At 40.5% G+C, this 7,070-nt stretch overlaps 2 non-coding genes across 2 annotated transcripts; both read right to left on the bottom strand.

Annotated features, from left to right (window-relative positions):
• Nucleotides 1–1,203: 1,203 nt before the first annotated feature.
• TRNAK-UUU (transfer RNA lysine (anticodon UUU)) lies at nt 1,204–1,276 on the bottom strand. Its single transcript has one exon. It is a non-coding gene; the product is annotated as a tRNA-Lys (tRNA).
• A 3,090-nt stretch (nt 1,277–4,366) lies between these two features.
• TRNAK-UUU (transfer RNA lysine (anticodon UUU)) lies at nt 4,367–4,439 on the bottom strand. Its single transcript has one exon. It is a non-coding gene; the product is annotated as a tRNA-Lys (tRNA).
• Between the last annotated feature and the right edge of the window lie 2,631 nt (nt 4,440–7,070).

Genomic DNA, 7,070 nt, shown 5'->3' with positions numbered 1-7,070 from the left:
GAAGTAACTAAAGAAATGTAAAAAAAAAAAGTTAAAACAAGTAATTATGATATACTTTCTTATGTATTTACTAATGCAAGCAGCATAAGGGTTAAATATAGTCAATGCTGATTGAGATAGTGAAGTTCCCCTTTAAAGTACATTCTCCAACTATAAGTGTTATACGCGCAACAAAAAAGATGTCTCTAGAAATTTTTTTAAAATGTTGTTAACTATTACCTGGTAGGAACAATCTCTTTAGATGCCCAGTATGTGGGAGCTAGAGGTCTCTTGAGACAATTTTGGAACTTTGCCCAGTTGCATAACCCTACATTTGCAAAAGCCTGTGAAAATGTAAGCAAAGGGAACCAAGAATCTCCTGGCCTTGAGAAAGCATTTCCTCATATTGCAGTTCAGCATGGCCTGTTGTACCAGACTGGCAGAATGTGGGATGAAGTTGTGGAACAAAGCATGGTGCCATAATGATATAATTTAAATAGAACATTACACAATTCTAAGGCATAAAGAATATTTAAAGATCATATGGAATAGGAAAATGCTTCTAAGGAAAAGCTTATTGGCAGCAGTGATATTCTAAAACTAAACTCTATGTCCTAGGAGGGTGTCCTATATCTGGGAGGGTGTTCTCCCCCAGGTTCAGCCTTGTCATCGGTGCTCTAGGGCCACCTGATGCAGGACCACCCCAGCCAGTCCTGTCAGTCCCCAGATCCACAAACTGCAAAGAGCCAAGGAAAGCTCTCTTAAGCTTTTTGACTTTGATGTGTCTATGAGGGGATGCTTGGGAGGATTTCTTTTACTTTGCATGGCATCATAGTACCGGAGGTCTGCAAAGTGTTTTTAGGGAGAGGGAACATTCCCCAGTGGGAAGTTTACCTGTATTGGATGCACTGCCTGTTATTTTTCACATTTCTAATATTGCCCCTGTCATTGGCAAGAGAATGTAATTAGCATATCCTTAAGAATGTACCCAATGTGATTGGCATGTTCCTGAAAAATGCTGTTTGCATTTGATATGTTCCTAGAATGGAACCTCTAGTAATCAGCAGCATGCTTCATCTGGTCATTTTGTTTCTGAATTTCAGTAGCAGTAGATATCACATGCCCCCTTCCACAGTACTGATTGTGGGTCAGACCCCTCTGTTGTAACATAAACGGTAATAAGAATTTTTTATTTGTGGTTTGTGGCTAAACAAATAAAGAAGCCGCCCGAACAGGGACTTGAACCCTGGACCCTCAGATTAAAAGTCTGATGCTCTACCGACTGAGCTATCCGGGCTTCAGTTAAAAAGGTAAGTCACATGATTAACACCTAAACTACACATCTTTGTGACATTTGTGCTAACAGGGCAATGGAATGGAAATCAACAGGTAGACAGAGTAGTAACTAAAATGAGGAAGAGAGTTGCAATTTAAGTATATATTTACTTCTCACTTGTAGAAATAGCTTTTCCTGTCAATGTGGTTAATAAGTATTGGGTGAATCTGTTCAGGTTCTCTTCACCAACGGTTCTATGAATCTTCAAAAACTTCAGTGAACCTGTACTTAGAGGCAAATCCCATATGGAGTCTACATATTTGCAGCTATTGTTTGTAGAAAAATCAACTCTAATTTCTATTTTGTGATAAAATCTACTTTTTCTCTCCTGAAATTACAACATACTAAGACTGACTACATACGGATCATTGACTATAAAATATTTCTGGCTATACTTTGTAAAATAAACTTTAATTTTTATTTTGTGAGAAAACCTGTCTTGTCTCTTTTTCTGAAATTAGGGTCTGATAAATCTGAATTCATACAGTTCATAAACAGAACAATATCTTTAGCTTTTTTCTGTGAAATAAAAGACACTAATTTTTATTTCTTGATCAAATCTGCCTCAGATTCAGTATTCAAGAGGCAATCTGATGCCTCTCAGTTTCAGCTAATTCAATGTATTAATAAAAAATCTGCCATGTCTCTCCTTGTGAAATTGCTGCCTAGTAAAGCTGATTATATACATTGCATTTACTGTACAATAATTCTAACTAATGTTTGAAAAATAATAGACTCTAATTTTTATTTCTTGATAAAATCAGTCTTGTCTCTCCCTCTGAAATTGCAGCCTACTAAAGCTGATTACATACAGTGTATCAACTGTATAATATTTCTGACTATTGCTTGTGAAATAATATACTCTAATTCTAATTTCTTTGTAAACTATGCCTGTCTCTCCTGAAATTGCAGTGTTCAAAGCTGCTTTTCCTACAGTGTATTGACTATACAATATTTCTGTCTATTTTCTGGGATAAAGCCTTGGCACCCTCATAGTTCAGTTTGATGGTTGCAGCATAGTAGATGTGTGATAGCAGTTATAACATAATTGTATTCATATGCAATGGACATCATATTTATCTAATAATTATGTTCAGCATTATTACAGATTTATGCAATGTATTTTCCTATGACATATTCCTGATGAAGGAATGATGCAAAGTGTGTAGAAGAACAGAACACATCCTTTACTTCATGTATTCAACCTGAATGTTTGCTATCTTGAAATATCCCTTCTGATAATTTATGCATGAATATTATTTAAAGTTCACCTTTAATAACATGTTACACCCATATTTAGGGTGTAACAGGTAACATGTCACTGTCAGGGGCGGACTGAGAACTCATGGGTCCCCCGGGCAATAGGGGATCATTGGGCCCCCATGTCCTTGCCCAAACTCAAAAAAGCCTATAAAAAAGGTACCAGGGGCATCTCACGGGGCCCCCTACTGACCCCGGGTCCTCGGGCAGTGCCCGAGTTTCCAAATGGTCAGTCCGCCCCTGGTCACTGTACAGCACCCCTTCTCACCCACCTCACCCTCCTGCACAGGCTGTCACATTTTTAAAACAGCATGGATGTGCACAGCTCTGCCCACACAGACACATCAGATCAGAGATCTGTGAATGAATGAACTACAAGTTCCACCTGCCACTGTGCCAGGCAGCTGATGAGGGTGCTGATCAGCTGTAGTGCTACTTACTTGAGTTTCTTTTCTACTCCATGTTCTGGTTGTCTTTCAGTTAAACACACCTAGTGGGAAATGCAGTGTTGCTAAAACTGCTTGAAAAGTTTTAGCTGGAGTTTGATTTTAATTTGTTAATCAAGTCTATCTAAATCTGATAGTACATTTAACACCAGCTCCCTAGAATGACAATGCTTCTTTCAGACGTCTCTATTGCTACTCCATCCAGAGTGGAGACACCCTCGGACAGAAAGAACGTTACTGGCTGGATCACCAGGTGAAACTAAAAGAAGAAAGAGAAAAAAGAAAACAAATGCATCCACCGCATTGAAAGAATAGTAAACTGCAATATGTTACATTTTGGGAAGTTTAATAAAACTGTAAACCACATAAACCTCATCCCCGGGTGGGCTCAAATCACCAAACTTTCCGTTTACAGGAAAATGCGCTAACCAATTGCACCACAGAGACTAATAGGGCCAAGCTGCTTTGTTTCCTAGGTTTTGTATATGCAGAAAGCTTGGATTGTTAATACAGTAGAACTCTATGAATTGATAACTACAAAGCCTTATCAGGGCTCAGGAGCTCCACTGCATTTGCCAAGGTGTGTTTAACTGAAAGAGAAGTGAGAGAATGATGAAACACAAGCACACGGCACAGCAAAGTAAGCAAGAAAGCAGCTGAAGGAACACTCCAGCTCCAGCGACCCTGGACTTATATAGAGCAGAGTGGTACAGCAAAAGCAAATTAACAAAGCATAAAGCAATATAAGAACACAAGACAGCAAAGCAGACAACAAAACCTTTTACTACAAAGGATACCACAAGCAGCAGAGTGGCGCAGCGGAAGCGTGCTGGGCCCATAACCCAGAGGTCGATGGATCGAAACCATCCTCTGCTAACTCAATTTTTTTTTCCCCTCTCAATCATACCCTAGTAAGCTGGATTTACATTTATGTTTAATTGACATTTATAACTTCTACATAAACATTAGATTTCATTTACAGGTATATGTTCAGCTAGTGTCTTTATCTTTATATTTATTTAGGTTATTGCATATATTGAGCTCACGTGATCTATTTTCTTGATAATAATATGGTATGATATAGTTATATTGTATGCACAATTGCACTTTGGAATTTTTAAGAGACAGTGCACTGCCTTCTTTTCAAGTAGATCTCCCTTGTCTCTAGAAATGTCCCTAATAATCAGCAGCATGCTTCTTGTGATCATTATATTTGTGGCAGAGAGTTTTGTAACATGCCATTTTCCAAGCTCCCTTCCATAGGGCTCCTTGTGACTGACCTATTCCATTGTAACTTTGTGTTATATAAGGTAATAGGAGTTTAGTAGTAATAATTAAAAGCAGTCGCCCGAACAGGGACTTGAACCCTGGACCCTCAGATTAAAAGTCTGATGCTCTACCGACTGAGCTATCCGGGCTTCAGTGACAATGGAAAGGAAAGTCACATGACTAACTGCTAAACCCCACCTCCCTGTACAGCACAGTAGTTAAAATGTGGAACAGAGTGACAGTTTACATAAGTAATTACATCTCACTAGTAGATACAGCTTACCTTTTAAATGTGGATGATAATAGGCAGGGGCGGACTGACCATTTGGAAACTCCGGCACTACCCAAGGGCCCGGGATCAGTAGGAGGCCCCATGAGATGCCCCTGGTACCTTTTTCATAGGCTTTTTTGAGTTTGGGCAAGGACACAAGGGCCCCATGATCCCCTATTGCCCGGGGGCCCCATGATTTGTCAGTCCGCCCCTGATAATAGGTAATGGGCAATTAAGTAAGAGGGCACTGCTTGAGGGGGAGGAGCCAGGAGTACCAGCGGGGGGACCCGAAAAGAAGAGGACTAGGGCAGCTCTGTGCAAAACCACTGTACAGAGCACCTAAGTATGAAACACTTGTAATTCTATATTTTATATATAGACAAAAAAGGAGAAAAAGAGCAAGGGGAAAAAGTGCAGATGGAGTTTAGAGGCCCAGAAACCATAAACACATATTAGTAAAATCACTTGTACTTTATTTTGACAATAGTCCTTCTTTACGGGTTGGTTTAGACCTGTGGGGCTCTTGACTGTTGGCCATTATTGTGCCTCCATATCTGGCCCCTGGATGGTCCTTCGCCTTGTGGGAACGTTTGAGGAGGTCTGTCCTCTAGGATTTGGAGGTCTGCCGCTGCATGGTGCACATTAATACTATATGTAAGTCTTATGATATATTTGTATGAGTCTTTTCATATTTATATGATGTAATTTAATATAATTAATGTATGTATATCTTTTTTAGATTTTACTACTTAGCCCCTGAAGAAGTGATTGTTGTCGCGGAACATGTTGGGCCATTCTTCTAGTGGCTTAATAACCCTCACCCCCCCATAAGACCTTCCTGGTGGTTATACAGTATGTCTTATCACTGGTTTTGTTCCATACAATATGGTGGGCTGTGGGACATTGTCTGCGGGGACATTGTACAATGACTTTTTAAACTAAAAAGATGTTTTTGTCATGACTTATTGTCAAAATAAAGTACAAGTGATTTTACTAATATGTGTTTATGGTTTCTGTGCCTCTAAACTCCATCTGCACTTTTTCCCCTTGCTCTTTTTCCCATTTTTTGTCTGATTAACTAGCACGTGGCACTAGTGCATTATATACAGGTGAAACTCGAAAAATTTGAAAATCGTGCAAAAGTTCATTTATTTCAGTAATGCAACTTAAAAGGTGAAACTAATATATGAGATAGACTCATTACATGCAAAGCAAGATAGTTCAAGCCGTGATTTGTCATAATTGTGATGATTATGTCTTATAGCCCATGAAAACCCCAAATCCACAAATTCAGAAAATGAGAATATTACATGCAATCAATAAAACAAGGATTGTACATAGAACAATATCGGACCTCTGAAAAGTATAAGCATGCATATGTACTGAGTACTTGGTTTGGGCCCCTTTTGCAGCAATTACTGCCTCAATGCGGCGTGGCATGGAAGCTATCAGCCTGTGGCACTGCTGAGGTGTTATGGAAGACCAGGATGCTTCAAAAGCAGCCTTCAACTCTCCTGCATTGTTCGGTCTCTTGTCTCTCATCTTTCTCTTGGCAATGCCCCATAGATTCTCTATGGGTTACAGGTCAGGCAAGTTTGCTGGCCAATCAAGCACAGTAATCCCACGGTCATTGAACCAGGTTTTGGTGCATTTGGCAGTGTGGGCAGGTGCCAAGTCCTGCTGGAAAATGAAGTCAGCATCCCCATAAAGCTCGTCTGCGGAAGGCAGCATGAAGTGCTCCAAAATCTCCTGGTAGACGGCTGCGTTGACCCTAGACTTAATGAAGCACAGTGGACCAACACCAGCAGATGACATGGCTCCCCAAATCAACACAGACTGTGGAAACTTCACACTGGACTTCAAGCATCTTGCAGTGTGTGCCTCTCCATTCTTTCTCCATACTCTGGGTCCTTGGTTTCCAAATGAGATGCAAAAGTTGCTCTCATCAGAAAAGAGGACTTTGGACCACTGAGCAACAGACCAGGTCTGTTTTTCTTTAGTCCAGGTAAGACGCTTCTGATGTTGTTTGGTGTTCAGGAGCGGCTTGACAAGAGGAATACGATATTTGAAGCCCATGTCCAGGATCCCTCTGTGTGTGGTGGCTCTTGATGCACTGACTCCAGCCTCAGTCCACTCCTTGTGAGAGTCCCCAACACTTTTGAATGGCCTTTTCCTGACAATCCTCTCCAGACTACGGTCGTCCCTGCTGCTTGTGCACCTTTTTCTTCCACACTTTTCCCTTCCACATAACTTTCTATTAATGTGCTTTGATACAGCACTTTGCGAACATCCAACTTCTTTTGCAATTACCTTTTGAGGCTTTCCCTCCTTATGGAGGGTGTCAATGATGGTTTTCTGCACAACTGTCAGGTCAGCAGTCTTTCCCATGATTGTGATTCCTACTGAACCAGACTGAGAGACCATCTCCTAGATTGTAAGCTCGAAAAAGCAGGGCCCTCAATCCCCTCATGTTTTGCATTGTATTGTTATTGTTCTGTCACATGTTCTG

This window comes from Staurois parvus, unplaced genomic scaffold, assembly GCF_062004578.1.
Source record: "Staurois parvus isolate SC_StPar_1 unplaced genomic scaffold, SC_StPar_1.0 ptg000662l, whole genome shotgun sequence".
Classification (NCBI taxonomy): domain Eukaryota; kingdom Metazoa; phylum Chordata; class Amphibia; order Anura; family Ranidae; genus Staurois; species Staurois parvus.
Note: the sequence above shows the minus strand (reverse complement) of the source record. Positions and strands in the feature narration are given on the sequence as shown.